This window comes from Syngnathus acus, chromosome 3 (assembly GCF_901709675.1).
Source record: "Syngnathus acus chromosome 3, fSynAcu1.2, whole genome shotgun sequence".
Taxonomy (NCBI): domain Eukaryota; kingdom Metazoa; phylum Chordata; class Actinopteri; order Syngnathiformes; family Syngnathidae; genus Syngnathus; species Syngnathus acus.
The window spans coordinates 9,228,733-9,249,290 of record NC_051089.1 but is presented as its reverse complement, the minus strand read 5'-3'; the positions used below and the strand labels follow the sequence as shown (position 1 = coordinate 9,249,290).

The following is a 20,558-nucleotide window of genomic DNA, read 5'->3' as shown; positions in this document are numbered from 1 at the left end:
CCGAGAGAGGACCTTTTGAGAATCATTTCAGCCTGCCGAGAGTGTTTGTGAAACCACTTGGTCCGCTATTGTCCTCCTGGGACTGGCCTCCTCTGAAAGACGGCAGAAGCCCTGTAATCAGATTAAAGGCTGCTGGGGAAAGGAGGAGGGACGACGAGGAATAGCCGAGATGCCGTGGAAGGAAGTCCTCTGACCGGTACCTGCTATTGAAGTGTAGGAGAGGGCTAAATAACACAGCAGGGGGGAGGAGGCGAGATCGAGCCAGGCTGGAGGGACAAATTGGCCTGTTGTTACAAGGGGATAATGGAACAATGAAGGAGGGGAGTATAAGCTGTGCGTATAGACTTGGAGAGAATAGGTGCAATGGCGAAAGGAGGAGAGTGCGCAACTCCAAAGGCTGTGGCTTCAGCCAACCCTGCCCCAGCAATTATATCACCTTTGTGAGCTGATTGGAGCGCTCTGTGATGTCCATCTGGGCCCCACCTGTATTTTATATACCAGTAAAGAACACGCTGAGAGTGGAAGCCCACAAAAAGGGATAGGGGGGAGTCTGTTCAAATGTCATCTTTTCTACCCTGCACAATTCAGTTGAGTTTTTGGGAGATGGGAAGGAAACATGAATAGCAGAAAGGATGTGGTGTCCCAAGTGTGCAAGTGGTTGAAACTAAATGATACATCCCAGTTATGCGAGGGTGTACAATTACGCAACCACCACAAAAAATGTTGAACAGGGATATGTAGACTTTTTTTTTTTTTTTTTTAATTCACTCTCAGTGAAATTCTTCAACTTTCTTAATTGTAAGTCTAATCTTGTTGCTTAGATCACACAATTTCATCTGAGTGCCACTATAGACTAGGTGGGTGGATGGATGGATGGATGGATGGATGGATGGATGGATGGATGGATGGATGGATGGATGGATGGATGGGTCGATGGATGGGTCGATGGATGGGTCGATGGATGGGTCGATGGATGGATGGGTCGATGGATGGATGGATGGATGGATGGATGGATGGATGGATGGATGGATGGATGGGTCGATGGATGGGTCGATGGATGGGTCGATGGATAGATGGGTCGATGGATAGATGGGTCGATAGATAGATGGGTCGATGGATAGATGGATAGATGGATAGATGGATGGTCAATTGATGGGTCGATGGATGGATGGGTGGATGGATGGATGGGTGGATGGATAGATGGGTGGATGGATGGATGGTCAATTGATGGATGGATTTATGGATGGATGGGTCGATGGATGGGTCAATTGATGGATGGATTTATGGGTCGATGGATCTATCACAAAGGTCAATGGAGAAAGTTTAAGTGGTAAGAGCTCCGAGTGCCACAAAAATTACCAATCACAGCAGGAGAGTGCTTTGTTGGTCCAGAGCAGGCCATTAGTTCCCTGCATGGTTTCAAAAGACGCCAAGCTGCAATACAAACTGAATGGGTGAACTAATTGGAGGCCCTTAACATCAATGAATAAACGTGGATTTGAACTTTTAAGGTAAATCCCTCAAATGGCTCAAGCCTAAAGTCTGTATAATGTAGATGTTGGTTGATTCAATTTCCATTGGAGAAAAATTCTGAGAGGCTTTCAGAACTTCATTAGACAAGCCACCTCATTCCCATTCTGTTGACCTTGCAGTGATTGTCTCTTCTTGGAAGGATTCAGGACATTTTGAACCGTCACAGTCACATCAGTATCCTCATACTGTGGTTTTGTTGTCTTTACTGTCGTCATTCTTTACTTCTACCAAGATTATCGAGAAAGTGCTTTTTAATCAACTCAGCAATTTCTTCAGCTCAAATCAAGTCTTTGATGAATATCAATCAGGATTCTGACCTCATCGCAGTACAAAAGCAAAAGTCAAAGTCTGTTTTATTGTCAAGCACTTAATAAAATATTAAATGATTATAGGTGTCATTTAAACACATCAGTTGTTTTTGGATTCCAGTGCAGCATCTGATAGAGATGAAAGATGTATTCAAATGTGCTAATCCATACAGTATAGCCTCATAATGCTAATTCACGTCAAACTAGAGCAAAGATTTCATCAAGGGTACTTGAGGCGCAGTGACAGAGAGATGGCAGTAAATTCTCACTCAAGTTCGGCCAATGAAAGCCATAAAGATGTGGAGGGAAGAAATGAAAGCAAAGGAGGGTTGATGGGACTGAAGATTCTCTAGGGGGTGTTTGGGTGAAACGCAACAACATATGTATTGTTGGAGCCCCTGACTCGACACCCTGGAGAGTGCCCCGTTCCCACGGTTTGCTCAACAAACAAATGTACCACCCAAGCCCACCCCCAATACATACACACGCACACAACACTAGCGCCATGCACCGCACGCAGGGTGATGTCATTAATTACCATCAAAATGAGCATGACAGCGAGCGAGTGTGCGTGTGTCTGCCAGCCGGGCTTTGTGAGCGTTTGTACGTGAGTGAGGAAGACCGAGAGAGAGAGCGAGAGAGAGAGAAGGGGGGGGCAACGTTGGGAATGAAAAAGAAAGACACCATTGTCCTTTATGAAATAAAGGGAGAAATCGTCAGTGAAGCAAAAATGGAGCAAATTCTGTCATCTCTGACAGCGAGCTGGCCTGTCACGTCTCGTCAGAGCCTCACAAAACATGATGTGCGCATGTTGCCCGGTTGTGTGAGAGACCTTGAGGGACATCACTCAGGGCCACCTCTCACACATCACACAAACACGACTGGCAACGCTCTCACACACGACCGATATTGAGAGTGACCATTTTTATTTGATTCGTCTAATAGTCATAGCAGTCAAAGAATAGCCAAGAAACTGATAGACTAAGCTCAGCTTTGTCTCTTGTTGGACTGAGAGTCCACCAAGGACGTGTCTTGGTTGTTAAATTGAGAGAGAATGGGACAATTCAACAGTGTGGGCCTCTCCACGCTCGCTTGTGCACTGAACCAAGCCCAGGATAAAGATTATTGTCCCATGTATGAATGCAGGGGATGCCACCGAATCCAAGTTTGCACTGATCATTGTGAGTATTTGATCTCCAATAGGTGGAAAGAAACTGTGTTAATTAGAAGCTTTGATTAGGAAGTGAAGCACAGAGAGAAACAAACATGTGCTTTGTTTCCTTGAACAAATGTATGCTTTCATGGATTCGGTCTGCCCGCAGCGGGGAAGCTTTTTGTTTCCCAAACGTCAGTCGTCGGAAAGGATACACGAATGCCTCTTCCTGTTGGCTCATCCGCCTCTACTGGGACGGCACATATTTCCATTGATAAGGACAAGGAAAGAACTCTGCGTGCTTTAATGATTCACATAAACACGAGCAAGTTCAAGTTGCTGATAGTGTCGGGGTACACTCGCCTGACTTGTTTTGAAGGCAATGTGGGATCGATACCCGCTCAGTGACAGCGTGGCTGGTTGTTGGTCTCTACATGTGCCTTGCAACTGGCTGGCAAATAGTTCAAGGTGAAGTCTACCTTTTGCCCGATGTCAGCTGGAATAGGCTCCAGCACCCCCGGCGACCCTGAACGCGGATGGAAATGTTGAAAATGGATGGATAGATGATTAAGTTCTATGCATTCATTATTGTGTAAACACATTAACACTTGGAAAGAGTAATACTTGCCTTTATTTTGCCTTAATTGTGTTCATATTGGATGGAGAGAACTCCAAAAGGGCTTCACTAAGTTAACAAATAGTCTTGTAGTAGAATAGTGACATTTTACACACACACACGCACACACACACACACATACACACACACACACACACACACACACACACACACACACACATATATATAATTAATTTACCAACCTTTACCAACCGAATGCTTGTTACCAGCTTTTTTTTTCTAGCACAATAAAAACGCTAGACAATAAGGGGAAAAACTTGTTCTAATTAGATGGAATTGTGGCTTGAACTCCTGAAAGTTTTTCTTTGTCCTACAACGCAGCTCTTTAAATTTGCCAATATGTATAGGAATAGCCCTGACAAGGTGGGAATATTGAATGCCTAAAACAAACTGTGGAGGGGGCCTATAGCCAAGCAGGCAGGGGCTTAAGATATATTAAATTACCATGATTGGGACTTAAAGGCTGTTTGAGAGGCTGGGGAGCGTCAAAGCGCGCCTATTCATGTCTGGGGAGCTGGGTCAATAGGTTGGGGAAGTTCACAGGACCTGATGGCATTCTTATGCAAATGAAGAATACAAGAGCTAAAGCTCAGCGAGTTGGAAAATATAAATGACCGCGCAATCATCTGTAGCCTTGCGTACACACAAACTTGCTGCTCGCTCGCCAATGTTTGTCGCTTTCTATATGGCACAATATTGCTAACACATACTGGTGATGGGTCCACACAGTGACGATGCTGGTTAGATGAGATGTTTAGCAATGTTCCGCTGAGGTGTTCTTACTGGTCCCAGTGAACAATAATTGGCAATAAAAATCTAACAGCTGCTTTTAGATTTTGAATGGATGAAAAAGTGTGTGATTCTAGATTTTCTTTTGTCACATTATTAAATAGGCGAGTTTTATTCTCATTTATTGTTATGGGTTGGAATTAGTGATGTGCATTCCAGTTCTTTTAAGTGAACTGAATCTTTAGAATCAGTACGTTGCCTCTGCTTAGAAAAGCCTTCCAAGAATTCTGCAAGGAGGACTTTGACATCTGTAATTTATGACACGAGGAGGCGTTTCAACTTTAAGCTCACAGCTGCACAGACCAGCGCCAAAGAAAAAGCTCAAGTCAATCCCATTAATTAGTACTTCTGAAGTTGCATTTTATGCTCATCATCATCATCTTAAATCTCATTTGAACACACCCGACAATGTCTTTGGGGACACAAAATGAGAAAAGGTGATACATGTCCTGCTGTCAGGATCACCAGGCTGCAATGGACGCAGAGAGAGCACATAAAATACATAATATAAAAAATCAACCCTGATCTTAAGCTCCCAAGAGGGCAAGGAAAAACTAAAAAAAAAACGACTAAAAGAAAGAAATAGTCGTATTATTTTATTTCATCGTATTTATATATTTATTATAAATGTATTATTTATTTATATAAATGTATTATTTATTTATATAAATGTATTATTTATTCACATAAAGGCCGGTCCGCGAAAATATTTCTGACGCGTAACCGGTCCGTGGTGCACAAACGGTTGGGGACCACTGATCTATTACTAATTGCTTGTGAGCTGTTTCCTAAAACCATATATATTACAAGCAATGTGAGTGAGGGTTCCATAGTGTAGTGGTTAGTGTTCTGGACTCTACCCCCAGCGACCTGGGTTCAAATCCCAGTGAGACCTAAAATATTTTATCATATAAAAATTTGCTAACACAGTTGCTTGTGTGCTGCCCCATATAACCATTATAACTATTTGCTTGTGAGCTGCTCCATAAAACCATATGTATTCCATGTAATTTAAGCGAGGATTCCATAGTGTAGTGGTTACTGCTCTGGACTCTCACCCCAGTGACCTGGGGTCAAATCCCATTGGGACCTAAAATATTTTATCATAGAAAGATTTGCAACACAGTTGCTTGTGTGCTGCCCCATATAATCATAACCATTTGCTTGTGAGCTGCTTCATAAAACCATATATATTCCATGCAATGTGAGCAAGGGTTCCATAGTGTAGTGGTTAGTGCTCTGGACTCTCACCTGGGTTCAAATCCCATTGGGACCTAAGACATTTTATCATAGAAAATTTGCAACACAGTTGCTCGTGTGCTGCCCCATATAACCATACACCTACCTAAAGGTTAGAGCTGGGGTTTGGTTTTGGGTTAGAGCTGGGGTTAGACCTAGGGTTAGGGTTAGCGCTAGGATTAGGGATAGAGCTAGGGTTAGTGTTAGAGCTAGGGTTAGGGTTAGGGTTAGAGCTAGGGTTAGGGTTAGAGCTAGGGTTAGGTTTAGAGCTAGGATTAGGGTTAGAGCTAGGATTAGGGTTAGGGTTAGGGTTAGAGCTGGGGTTTGGTTTTGGGTTAGAGCTGGGGTTAGGGTTAGACCTAGGGTTAGGGTTAGCGCTAGGATTAGGGTTAGTGTTAGGGTTAGAGCTAGGGTTAGGGTTAAGGTTAGGGTTAGGGTTAGAGCTAGGATTAGGGTTAGGGTTAGGGTTAGAGCTAGGGTTAGGGTTAGGGTTAGAGCTAGGGTTAGAGCTAGGATTAGGGTTAGGGTTAGGGTTAGGGTTAGAGCTAGGATTAGGGTTAGGGCTAGGGTAAGGGTTAGAGCTAGGGTTAGGGTTAGTGCTAGGGTTAGGCTTAGAGCTCGGGTTAGAGCTCGTTAGAGTTAGAGCTAGGGTCCATACAATCATATATATCCCATGCAATGTGAATGAGGGTTCCATAGTGTAGTGGTTAGTGCTCTGGACTCTCTCTCCAGTGACCTGGGTTCAAATCCCATTGGGACCTAAAATATTTTATCATAGAAAGATTTGCAACACAGTTGCTTGTGTGCTGCCCCATATAACCATTATAACCATTTGCTTGTGAGCTGCTTCATAAAACCATATATATTCCATGTAACGTGAGCGAGGGTTCCATAGTGTAGTGGTTAGTGCTCTGGACTCTCACCCAAGTGACCTGGGTTCAAATCCCAGTGAGACCTAAAACATTTTATCATAGAAATATTTGCAACACAGTCGCTCGTGTGCTGCCCCATATAACAATTACTATTTGCTTGTGAGCTGCTCCATAAAACCATATGTATTCCATGTAATTTAAGCGAGGATTCCGTAGTGTAGTGGTTACTGCTCTGGACTCTCACCCCAGTGACCTGGGTTCAAATCCCATTGGGACCTAAAATATTTTATCATAGAAAGATTTGCAACACAGTTGCTTGTGTGCTGCCCCATATAACCAATATAACCATTTGCTTGTGAGCTGCTTCATAAAACCATATATATTCCATGCAATGTGAGCGAGGGTTCCATAGTGTAGTGGTTAGTGCTCTGGACTCTCACCCCAGCGACCTGGGTTCAAATCCCATTGGGACCTAAGACATTTTATCATAGAAAATTTGCAACACAGTTGCTCGTGTGCTGCCCCATATAACCATACACCTACCTAAAGGTTAGAGCTGGGGTTTGGTTTTGGGTTAGAGCTGGGGTTAGACCTAGGGTTAGGGTTAGCGCTAGGATTAGGGATAGGGTTAGGGTTAGAGCTAGGGTTAGGGTTAGAGCTAGGGTTAGGTTTAGAGCTAGGATTAGGGTTAGGGTTAGAGCTAGGGTTAGGGTTAGAGCTGGGGTTTGGTTTTGGGTTAGAGCTGGGGTTAGGGTTAGACCTAGGGTTAGGGTTAGCGCTAGGATTAGGGTTAGTGTTAGGGTTAGAGCTAGGGTTAGGGTTAGGGTTAGGGTTAGGGTTAGGGTTAGAGCTAGGATTAGGGTTAGAGCTAGGGTTAGGGTTAGAGCTAGGGTTAGGGTTAGGGTTAGAGCTAGGGTTAGAGCTAGGATTAGGGTTAGGGTTAGAGCTAGGATTAGGATTAGGGTTAGGGTTAGAGCTAGGGTAAGGGTTAGAGCTAGGGTTAGGGTTAGTGCTAGGGTTAGGCTTAGAGCTCGGGTTAGAGCTCGTTAGAGTTAGAGCTAGGGTCCATACAACCATATATATCCCATGCAATGTGAATGAGGGTTCCATAGTGTAGTGGGTAGTTCTCTGGACTCTCTCCCCAGTGACCTGGGTTCAAATCCCATTGGGACCTAAAACATTTCATCATAGAAAATTTGCAACACAGTTGCTCGTGTGCTGCCCCATATAACCATACACCTACCTAAAGGTTAGAGCTGGGGTTTGGTTTTGGGTTAGAGCTGGGGTTAGACCTAGGGTTAGGGTTAGCGCTAGGATTAGGGATAGAGCTAGGGTTAGTGTTAGAGCTAGGGTTAGGGTTAGGGTTAGAGCTAGGGTTAGGGTTAGAGCTAGGGTTAGGTTTAGAGCTAGGATTAGGGTTAGAGCTAGGATTAGGGTTAGGGTTAGGGTTAGAGCTGGGGTTTGGTTTTGGGTTAGAGCTGGGGTTAGGGTTAGACCTAGGGTTAGGGTTAGCGCTAGGATTAGGGTTAGTGTTAGGGTTAGAGCTAGGGTTAGGGTTAAGGTTAGGGTTAGGGTTAGAGCTAGGATTAGGGTTAGGGTTAGGGTTAGAGCTAGGGTTAGGGTTAGGGTTAGAGCTAGGGTTAGAGCTAGGATTAGGGTTAGGGTTAGGGTTAGAGCTAGGATTAGGGTTAGGGCTAGGGTAAGGGTTAGAGCTAGGGTTAGGGTTAGTGCTAGGGTTAGGCTTAGAGCTCGGGTTAGAGCTCGTTAGAGTTAGAGCTAGGGTCCATACAATCATATATATCCCATGCAATGTGAATGAGGGTTCCATAGTGTAGTGGTTAGTGCTCTGGACTCTCTCCCCAGTGACCTGGGTTCAAATCCCATTGGGACGTAAAATATTTTATCATAGAAAGATTTGCAACACAGTTGCTTGTGTGCTGCCCCATATAACCATTATAACCATTTGCTTGTGAGCTGCTTCATAAAACCATATATATTCCATGTAACGTGAGCGAGGGTTCCATAGTGTAGTGGTTAGTGCTCTGGACTCTCACCCAAGTGACCTGGGTTCAAATCCCAGTGAGACCTAAAACATTTTATCATAGAAATATTTGCAACACAGTCGCTCGTGTGCTACCCCATATAACAATTACTATTTGCTTGTGAGCTGCTCCATAAAACCATATGTATTCCATGTAATTTAAGCGAGGATTCCGTAGTGTAGTGGTTACTCCTCTGGACTCTCACCCCAGTGACCTGGGTTCAAATCCCATTGGGACCTAAAATATTTTATCATAGAAAGATTTGCAACACAGTTGCTTGTGTGCTGCCCCATATAACCAATATAACCATTTGCTTGTGAGCTGCTTCATAAAACCATATATATTCCATGCAATGTGAGCGAGGGTTCCATAGTGTAGTGGTTAGTGCTCTGGACTCTCACCCCAGCGACCTGGGTTCAAATCCCATTGGGACCTAAGACATTTTATCATAGAAAATTTGCAACACAGTTGCTCGTGTGCTGCCCCATATAACCATACACCTACCTAAAGGTTAGAGCTGGGGTTTGGTTTTGGGTTAGAGCTGGGGTTAGACCTAGGGTTAGGGTTAGCGCTAGGATTAGGGATAGGGTTAGGGTTAGAGCTAGGGTTAGGGTTAGAGCTAGGGTTAGGTTTAGAGCTAGGATTAGGGTTAGGGTTAGAGCTAGGGTTAGGGTTAGAGCTGGGGTTTGGTTTTGGGTTAGAGCTGGGGTTAGGGTTAGACCTAGGGTTAGGGTTAGCGCTAGGATTAGGGTTAGTGTTAGGGTTAGAGCTAGGGTTAGGGTTAAGGTTAGGGTTAGGGTTAGGGTTAGGGTTAGGGTTAGAGCTAGGATTAGGGTTAGAGCTAGGGTTAGGGTTAGAGCTAGGGTTAGGGTTAGGGTTAGAGCTAGGGTTAGAGCTAGGATTAGGGTTAGGGTTAGAGCTAGGATTAGGATTAGGGTTAGGGTTAGAGCTAGGGTAAGGGTTAGAGCTAGGGTTAGGGTTAGTGCTAGGGTTAGGCTTAGAGCTCGGGTTAGAGCTCGTTAGAGTTAGAGCTAGGGTCCATACAACCATATATATCCCATGCAATGTGAATGAGGGTTCCATAGTGTAGTGGTTAGTTCTCTGGACTCTCTCCCCAGTGACCTGGGTTCAAATCCCAGTGAGACCTAAAACATTTTATCATAGAAAATTTGCAACACAGTTGCTCGTGTGCTGCCCCATATAACCATTATAACTATTTGATTGTGAGCTGCTCCATAAAACCATAAATATTCCATGCAATGTGGGTGAGGGTTCCATAGTGTAGTGGTTAGTCCTCTGGACTCTCACTCCAACGACATGGGTTCAAATCCCAGTGAGACCTAAAACATTTTATCATAGAAAAATTTGCAACACAGTTGCTCGTGTGCTGCCCCATATAACCATTATAACTATTTGCTTGTGAGCTGCTCCATAAAACCATATATATTCCATGCAATGTGAGCGAGGGTTCCATAGGGTAGAGAGTAGCTCCGGCAGAACGTGAAAATGACCAAAAACTTTTCACGCAGGTGGACTTAACGAGGGAATCTTGGAAAACATGTTGGAATGCGGCCCCGAGGACTAGAGCTTGACACCTGTGACCTTTGACCATGATATTTCCGTAATAAAGTGGCCTGTTATTAGGTACACTTGAAAATGGCGGTGTACCTAATGGAGTGTCCGTGTGATTCCCTCGTTAAGTGCACCTGCGGGAAAAGTTTTAGCTCCTGCACACGTGAAAATGACCAAAAACTTTTCACGCAGGTGCGTTTAACGAGGGTAACTTGGAAAACATGTTGGAACGCGGCCCCGAGGACTAGAGCTTGACACCTGTGACCTTTGACCATGATATTTCCCTAATAAAGTGGCCTGTTATTAGGTACGCTTGAAAATGGCGGTGTACCTAATGGAGTGTCCGTGTGATTCCCTCGTTAAGTGCACCTGCGGGAAAAGTTTTAGCTCCTGCACACGTGAAAATGACCAAAAACTTTTCACGCAGGTGCGTTTAACGAGGGTAACTTGGAAAACATGTTGGAACGCGGCCCCGAGGACTAGAGCTTGACACCTGTGACCTTTGACCATGATATTTCCCTAATAAAGTGGCCTGTTATTAGGTACGCTTGAAAATGGCGGTGTACCTAATGGAGTGTCCGTGTGATTCCCTCGTTAAGTGCACCTGCGGGAAAAGTTTTAGCTCCTGCACACGTGAAAATGACCAAAAACTTTTCACGCAGGTGCGTTTAACGAGGGTAACTTGGAAAACATGTTGGAACGCGGCCCCGAGGACTAGAGCTTGACACCTGTGACCTTTGACCATGATATTTCCCTAATAAAATGTCCTGTTATTAGGTACACTTGAAAATGGCGGTGTACCTAATGGAGTGTCCGATTGACGTCACAGAAAAATAAACGAATAATGAATTGTTTGCATATGCGTCCACTTATACAAAGCGAGGTTCCAATTCTAAAATCACAATTAGGTATGTGCAAGCCCCTGGGGTCGAACCCAGTTTTTACCGAGCGAGAGCCCGCATCACTAACCTGTCAACTATTTCGACCTGGCTGCCCTTGGTCGTCTGCACTCTTTTGTACTAGTGATGTGCATTCCAGTTAAGTGAACTGCATCTTTAGAATCGGTTCACTCAAAAGATTTGTTCAAAAGAATCGTTCACCAAATTGTTCGCTACACTTTCTTATTTATTTATTCTTTTTTTTTTTATAACCTCGTGTAGTGTACTTTAGGAAGTGATTCGTTCACTCTCGTTCACTGAAAAAAATCGTTCATTTGAACGAATCGTTCACTCATGAGCCAACACTAGTTGGAAATTTTTTGTGACTGAAGTTCTTCAGCAAGCATTTCAACATTTTTCAACATTTTATTTGGTAATACAATATGTTGACCATAATACTGCAAATTGAGTCATGTGGAGGCAATCATTTCTCTTCCATGTCCGGAGGATTTCAAAATATGAGTTAATTATTCATTCGTCTGGCTTAAGGCATTACAAGAAGTGAACATGACATTTGACAGTCCATACAAGCTGTTATTATTCATTAAGTCTGGTAGAATTTAATAAGCCGGGCATCACACAATTCCTTTTGGTGTATGTGAGTGAGGGGTCAATGAAAACCGCTGTCTGGAAGCAGCACGTGTGTGGCAAATTGTGGGAGGTCAAGCTGTGTCCCAGGAGAACGAAAGGTCACGACTCTTCTGTCCAACTCAGTTCGGACATCATGTGAACATTTGTCGATCTGCTGTTTTGCATTGTCACACTTTGAAAACACCACTTGAGAAAATAACGGATGAAAACATCACTCAAATAGACCCAGTCATTTTTTTCTGGTCACAATAAATACTAGTTACAATTCTTTATTTCCAAGAGCAGAACATATGGATCTCCCAAAATTATTAGCAGTCTTACATCAATTTATTTTAACGCCGATATAAGGATTGCAAACCATACGTTAATTGAAAACATAAGTATTTATTTGAACTGTCTTTTAATACATTGACATGAAATTAACATTCAAATTTCAAATTGGGATTTCATTCATTTATGGGAAAGGTATGAGCAAAGGAAGTCTCTTGTGCTTCATACTCGTGACAGATGAAAAGTCAAATGGGACACTTAGTCCGCAACAGGGTGGCATCAGCTGCTTCTATTCCTGAAAAGACAAAAATAGGCAATGTTAGGATTTTTACACACAACACAACAATACCTCTTCTTGACACAGGTATTTTTCACAGGTCAAGAACCTGGACAAAATCAACAGCTCTGCATCAAAACAAACACAAAAGTTTCAATTTGAATTTATAGGACAGATTTACTATCAAATATTTTACTAAATTCAAAATGTAACATCTTCCATTCAAATCTGAAATTTAAAAAAATAAAATTATTGTTAGAGCTTGTGATAATTTGGTGCCATCTAAGTTTGAATCTGAAATAAATACATTGGATTATTTTACTCAAATTATTTTGATGGTTTAAAAGAATCAGTGGAGTGGGCATTTGGGAGAGAAGGGACACATTTTTTTCTCCTTTTCCAACTTTTCTACGCTGTCTGCTCTTTACAATTCCTCCACTCCTCAATGCAACATCATGTCTCGGAGTGACAGCGCCCCCCCCCCCCCCCCCCCCCGACCCCGACCCAACCCCTCAGACAGCATGCAGGTTATGTAAATGAGCAGCGTCTCATGTGCTACTTGAATGTAACCTGAACAAAAAACTCTCTTTCCCACGCACCAACTTGTGTCATTTCCGTTTCTGATTTTGAATTTAAAATAATTTGAACCCTAGTTAGCCGCCATTACATGATTCATGGAGGGTGTGTGGGGGTACGGTGCGGATGGGGTTTGTAGTGATGAAGGATGCAAGGAGCGTTGAGAAAGCGCCGTGCGAGGATGATGAATGTGACATTCCCGGTGTTCCCAGGATCCTGGTGCTATTTGAAAGACCAAGGCGTGGGAGGGGGCGAGTGATTTGGCGGGTGTGTAGATGCTTTTGGGGTGTTAGAGGGTCGGCAGTGGGGGGTTGCGCACAGCTGTTGGGGGACCCTACGTCTCGCCTCTCTCTCTCTCGCTCGCTCAATGCGTGTTTGTGACAGGCTGTCCTTTTCACCAACAGACTCAGGCCGTCCAGCCTGCTGCCATAACAACGCCAGAGCCCCTCTGTCATCTTAATACTCAGAAGGGGGCGGGGTTCAGAAGGGGGAGGAGAAACAGTGAATGAAGAGTCCAGACATTTCGATCCTGTGAACTTGAACTTGACTGGCAGTCTGAGTCAGTGGCGGGAAGGAATGGAAATGCATCCCAGCAGGGATGCAGATGGGATTTTGGAAATGGAGAGGGGGGCGGTGACCATTTAATTTGAGGGTTTCAAAGTAGGGTTAGGGTTTTAAAGTGGGGTTTCAAAGTAGGGTTAGGGTTTTGAAGTAGGGTTTAAAATTAGGGTTAGGGTTTCAAAATGGGCTTAAGGTTTTGAAATAGGGTTTAAAATTAGGGTTAGGGTTTCAAAGTAAGGTTTTAAAGTAGTATTAGATTTCAAAATGGGGCTTCAAAGTACGGTTAGGGGTTTAAAGTAGAGTTTCAAAGTAGGGTTAGGGTTTCAAACTCGGGTTAGGGTATTGAAGTAGGGTTTCAAACTAGGGTTAGGGTTTCAAAGTAGGGTTAGGGCTTTGAAGTAGGGTTTCAAACTAGTGTTAGGGTTTTGAAGTAGGGTTAGGGTTTGAAACTAGGGTTCGGGTTTTGAAGTAGGTTATCAATAACATGCTTCAGTTAAAAGCAATGAATGGCAACCGCATGTCTTCATTGGGGGTCCTAACAGCTCCGACCCACTGGACCATGGGAAATAAAAGAGGTGTGAAAGGTTCCCCATCAGTGTTACAAAGACAAGAACAAACTGGTGTGTGGGATAATCAGGTTTATCCCTGAATTAAGACCAGATTGGCAGCTGCGGTGTTGTGGTGGCTGCACTGAGACGTCAACAGTTCCATTTCATTAATCTGAAACTTAGTAGATCAGCCAGCCTTGATACTTTTGACACATGGCAATATCTCCAAAAAATAAAATACCCTAATTGAAGAAAAATATATATTTTTCGGCCTTGTCTTTTAATTGTGCTTATCTTGTTAAAAAAAAAAAAAAAAAAACGTTCTCATTTCAAAACTGTATTCTATGGTCATTTTAACCTTGTAATATTTTGTTTTAGTGTGGGAATAAGAAAGATGGAAGTTATTTCTCTCGCTCATTATTACTTTGTTGTGAGACAAAGCGAGATGTCTGTGGTGGTGGGGCGCCAGTTGCATGAGGCACATAATAACTGCCTGTTCATCGCAAAAAGGAGAAAAATGTTCATTAGACATCAACGTTCAGATTGTACTTTATCCTCCTTGCATGCGTACATTTTCCTCTCTTTATTTTCAAAGTGCTTGTCGTATCGCTTAAGGTTGAACTTTTCTTATTCTCACTTATTCATTCAGGAAGGCATTATGATATTTAGCCATATGTACATATAAAAGTCAGATTCAATGTTTAGGTGTAACATCACTGGAGATGAAATAAACGTGTATCAACATATAGAATTAAATGAGTGGTTTTTGAATTTTTGACAGCAAATAGGTCTACTACTTAGAAAGGTGTTTTTTTTGCCCTCAAACTATCACTATAATTAACATAATTAAATCACAGTTCTTAGTAGACATAAATGAGATTAGAATGTATATTTAAAATTATTGTAAATCACTGTTACAATATGTACAATTTGAACATTACGACTCCATTGTACCACTTAAATAATTGATTCTGTTAAAATATATGGCACATAAAAGTTGAATAAAATTTGTACTCCTAAAATTGTATACAGATTTATTGTAATGTATTTAAAAAGTAAATACAACTGAACTGAGAAAAACGGTTCTGGATGTTTTTTAAATTTCATTTTCTAATACATAGTTTTGTAATGTTGATTGGATTTCATTTATTAAAAGTTGTCAATAGTATTTCTAGTTAATTCAGTGTGTCTTTTACCATTAGACCTACGGCTGTACTTCACTGGTTTAAATACTGTATGCGACTACACAAATGCACAAATGCACTCACTACACACGGTGAGAAAGTGTCTTGCAGGCAGACAAGAGGCAGTAAGACAAAAGGCAACTTTTCAGGAGACGTCTGCTACTGTCTGGATCGTGGTTCCCACCTCTTCACTCTCCCTCTCTGTCTCTCATAGACACACGCTCGACTACACACTTACACAAACAGTACGCAGGCGGGCCTTTGTCAAGTGGCCCATGCACAAAGCCGCCACTGTGGAGCAAGGCCTTGTCGAGAATAATAATGTGCACGATGAGGCACGTGTTAACCGACCGGACTCCTGAATGAGGCAAAGGCAGGTTTTAGATCACTCCGATAGTGGTGTACAGCTTGGCTACTCGTGTAGGTTCTTGGGGGCTACCTGCAGATGTGGACCTCTGCTACAGAGGCATTTTATGATATTTGAAATGTAATTGTATCACCAATAGGTGACATATGAACAAAATTCTGACAGCATTAATTGTCAAAATACACCTAATGAATGGTGACATGTCAGGAGTCGGTTGGGCTTCATCATAATAGAAAGGTATATAACTGTGTGCAATTCAGTGAGTTTCTTTAAATTAATGTTTATATTTTTGGATGGATAGGTAAGTCGTGCACCATAACCCAAATAACCCAATACAAGGAAAGCGCTTCATTAAAATTGTGCCTTAATTCATAGTTTATTGAAGCGTATCACTGCATCGATGACGTTATCAAAATATTTAACACGTATGCTGCAGTCCATCACAAACGACAGTCTTTGTAAAAATGAGCATTATTATCTAGTCGCATGTATGGTCGTTGTTGAAAATGGCGTTGCTGTGACTTTAAATATTCAGCTTCCTTCGTTCCTATGCAATTATGATAATGAGCTGTGCGGTTATTTTGAATGTACGTGATAGTCTTTCGTTTTTTTATATCTCACAAAGGATCTTTTTGGATTTTTTCTTTTCCGATTGATGTAAATTCCTCAGTTTTGTATGTAGCGCTGTTTCATAATATAATTTATGTTCGAGTTCATGCACAAATTTAGGTACCAGCCCACTTTTAAATAAGCAGCATGGGTGCTTGATGGTTTGCTATTCGTCAACACTTTGTTTTAATTTGCCCTGTTTTGCAATTGTGACAAATGAGGACACACTGACTTTTTGTGATGTACTCCAAGTTTAGAGTATACTGTACATAAACAATAAATAAACTTCGATGGGCTTCATTTCTCCGCACATTTAGTTTTAATTCAGAACACACCAGGGTCTTGTTGAGTTTGACATTTTTCTGCTTATAATGCTTTTGGTATCATCCCTAGTGGGACACTTTTATGTTTTACGTCCTGTGTACAATTAATGGAATCACACACATTAAAAATATACATCAAAACCTTTGTTCAGATAATCAGAAATACTAAAGTACAGATTTTGGTACCCCGTTAAACCCAACACAATATAATAATTAGCAAAATATTTATTACCATTAGAAAAAAACGTACATTTTGGTAAGTACTGTTTTGAAGTTAGTTTACAAATTAATACATTGGCTATAATAATAATAATAATAATAATAATAATAGTAAATCACCGTTATTATTCATTATTGCTGAAAATGAGTTAATCATTATTTCAGAAATGTAGTCATCATTTTAGTGATAATTATTATTATATACTTCCTTCACTAATGAAACCTGGTTTTAATTGCATTATAATTAGGTGAAGAGACCATTTTAGGTTTCCAAATCTGTTTCAACGACTCCAAAAGGGTTCAATGAAAGACTGACCTGTGAGAGGCCTCAGCAAGGTGACCTCATCATAAAGCTCCACTTAGTGAGATCACACACACGGCACACATGAGGCCTTAAAGACTGAATAGTGCCAATTAAGGCAGCCAGTTTTTGCATGTCCACAACCATGCGGGGAGAATGTCAAGATGGCTGACATCTTGCTAGCACCAGTGAGCATGCATGTGCTGCCTCAACGAGGCCATGAGGCCTTCATTTGTGTGCCCTGTTGCTTTGTCTGTATGAGGCTTGGACTAAAAGAAGAAGGAACATTTGTGAAAAGTAACTCATTAGAAATTGCCTGTATAATTTTTAGTATCACTGAATTCATTTTATTGTTGTTATTTGGTCACTTAACTGTTGCTTGCTCAATTGAAATCTAAAGATTACCTTTCCCATGTAAAGACTAATAGGAATATAGATTTTATTACATGCTTTCATTGCCTAGATTTTTTATTGTAGTAGAAAAAGACATATTGATTAAACCATTATTACTGTGTCTTTTTATGCTTACCTTTTTTGGCTACTCTTATTCTTTAATCTTAAAACCGAACAGAACAAAATCAATGTGTTAAGATTTTTTGTTTTTAACAAAGGCGTTTTAAGGCTGTAAGTACTTACTGTAATGTGTTTATTTTTCAAATCCTCATTTATTGATTTTCTCATGTACCACTTTATAACAACTTTTAACTTAAATAGACTCGCCCGAGGATTATCGATAAAGAAAATCAATGTTAATTAATTTGTTGAATATAATTTTTTTGTTTTGTGTTATTTCCCATGCAGTCAATTATTTAAATGCACAAATCATCCAATTTATTAATGACCAAAACAATGAAAGTAGGAAAAGTGGAGTAGGACCTGTTGAGGTAGCAGAAACTGTCATTGTGGACAAATATGAATATTACACATACAGTACTTTAGTGACGATTCAGAAAACGGTCTTCCCAATTTTAATTCTTGAGAAGAGCCAAACTTATTCGGAAAGAAACAGGTGGGTAGTGAATGAGGTTATTATCAGGCCTTGAGTCTCCATAAAGCCTTTTTCAAATGGTTCAATCCAAAACTGCATGTAGACATGAAGCAAACGTACCTTACAAGCCAGCAGCACATCCTCTGATGTTGCTTCTGCCTTCTTGTCTCCTGAAGGTTTGAAGGTCATTCCTACTTTCGGTTATCTAGCTTTATGATGGATGATTAACACTCATACAGCTAGATAACCAAAGACAGGAACAGGCTCTTTTCTTTGCCATCACAGTCCACAGGAGTGTGTGTGCTCCTTCCTGCAAGGGGAAAGAACACAAAAAGATTATGAAGATGAATTTTATTGCAGGGATGCATTTACTAGCAAATTTGACAGGCCATTCATGTTGCGACATTGCATTTTACTTTACAAAGTTGTTCGAAATACACTTATTGTCTTGAAATAGTCAGGTTATCTGTTTTGAGAGAATATTACGCAAATTGATTTTACAGTTGTTGGCTGTCAAAAATAAAAATGTATATGTTCTTTTATGCAGACTTGTCTTGGGCTCATTTGCAGGCCGCAAAAGGGATATTGTGATCATTGTTAGAATAGGCCTCTTTGGCATGATGTGAAGCAAAGCTTAATATTCATTTGACTTGTGCCTTTAAAATATGTTATTAAAAAGTACACAGTGATTGCATGACTATCAATATATTTATCACATTAAGGTAATAATAATTTCAAAATACACATTCATCCAATGCAGTACTCCACGATAATGATGTGATGTAGTTGGGAAACGGGGAATGCATCACAAGGACACAACTGAAGATGTTATCAACACGTTACAAAATGTTTCAAGACACAAATTGTTTGTCTCGGGATACAAGACTAAAGTGGAATATTTTTAATAAATGATGGTTTTCTGCCTGTCATGGTGAGAGACATGAATTCACGTGCGGACAATTTTGATCGAAACGACGACAGATTGTAGGCACAAACAAGAGCCGTAACTTACACGTATTCGTACAAGATGTCCATCTGCCGCAAGCGTGGAGTCCCCTCCTCCTCCTCCTTCTTCTTCTCCAACAGCCACCACATGTGCTCATGGACATAGAGCATCCTTCCGGTTCCAGGTGTGACAAACAGGTGATCGGATCTATACGTGGGACTACACGCCCTCAGTGGCATGAGGAGAATCTCCAGGCAGCTCTCGTTCTTTGTATCCATCTTGGGGACTTCTAGTCCCGCAAAAGGGTGAGCGATGAGGACGCGTTCAGCGGCCAAGAAGGCGCCCTCATTCCTGGGTGCGGAGGCTGCGCAGTCTCTCGCGCCCTGATGATGGAGCCTTCAATGCCGCCTCTCGCCTCCTCTCGTCCTCTTTTCGCCCCCCACGAACTCCTCCCCCTGGTCCCCTTGACGTCACCAAGGGAAGTCAAAGACTGGCCAATCAGAAAATGATTCCCATCGTTTTTATACTAAATTTTATTTGAAAATTCCAGTCAGAGTTTTGACTAGTAACTTCATCTGATTTTATTATTTATCTTAAATCTTTTCCAAAGTCAGTACGTTGTGACATTATTTAGATGTCACGAGCTGATCAAGAGGATTGATAACAGTTTCAAATTTCAATAAGTGTACATAGGCCTGTTACTAAAGAGAGCCAGCAAAGTTCTGTAATATACCCGTGAAATCTTGGTTTATAAATATTAATATTTCAGGACGACTGGAAAGAAGAAATTTGTTTGCTGCCCCCAAGTGTCAGTGTTCAGAAATACTGCTTTGGAATATTGGACAAACATTCAGGTCGTTTGACAGCTGCGCTGAATTGTTTTACTAGAGTCGAAAATTAAGAGCGTTTGCAATATTGTTTACAAAATGCTCGGAAAAAATATTGTTCTTCTATCCCATACTATTTCATCATATGGTTTTAGTGTGATTAGTTATGGTATTCAATAATGTAGTTCTCTACTACCCATTACTCGGAATCAGTGCTGATCCAAATAGAAATCACATGACTTGATTGTTTGGAATTTAGCCGCTTTAAACCTTGAGATGCTTTTTGCCACCCACCTACAAAACTCCAGTTCTTCAATGACCAGTAAGTACTAGTGTTTTTGTTTGAACAAACACAAACAATTAAATGCAATTTACATTTTTTGGCCGACATTATCTGCGCAACAACGACAAAATATGACATTTAAGTACTTACAGGAGTCTTGTTCATAGTCGTATGGTGAATATGAATTCAAAGGTGAGCCATCTTGATGTCTAATTTGCAGAGGATAAAAAGTACTGGGAAATGAAAATGAACAAAACTTTTTGAATGACTAAAACAACACAGTAGTGTATTTTACTCACCTATCCGCGTTTCAACAACGTTGGAGCGTTACTCATCACCCCTCTTCAGTTTAGTAAGTCTGCGCTTGGGTACAACCTCCATGCACTTAGGTTACACTGCCCTTTGCTGTTCAGATTTGGGTACTGCCATGCTAAAAGGAAACTGGACAGGTCAAGAGGTTCTCGGTTTACGGCGGAGTCTCGCCCTACGGCGGCGGCGTAAGGCGGAACGATCTAAATCCATTCCTAAACAACGCAGTAGTAAAATCACAAATACAGTAAATATTTCACTGAAAAACACTTTAGGTCATAAATACTAAACAAAAC

At 41.5% G+C, this 20,558-nt stretch overlaps 1 long non-coding RNA gene across 1 annotated transcript; it reads right to left on the bottom strand.

Annotated features, from left to right (window-relative positions):
- Positions 1 to 11,889: 11,889 nt before the first annotated feature.
- LOC119120946 lies at positions 11,890 to 19,289 on the bottom strand. The gene is made up of 3 exons (XR_005097593.1): positions 18,910 to 19,289; positions 18,018 to 18,207; positions 11,890 to 12,239 (listed from the first exon to the last, which is right to left on the bottom strand). It is a non-coding gene; the product is annotated as an uncharacterized LOC119120946 (long non-coding RNA).
- Between the last annotated feature and the right edge of the window lie 1,269 nt (positions 19,290 to 20,558).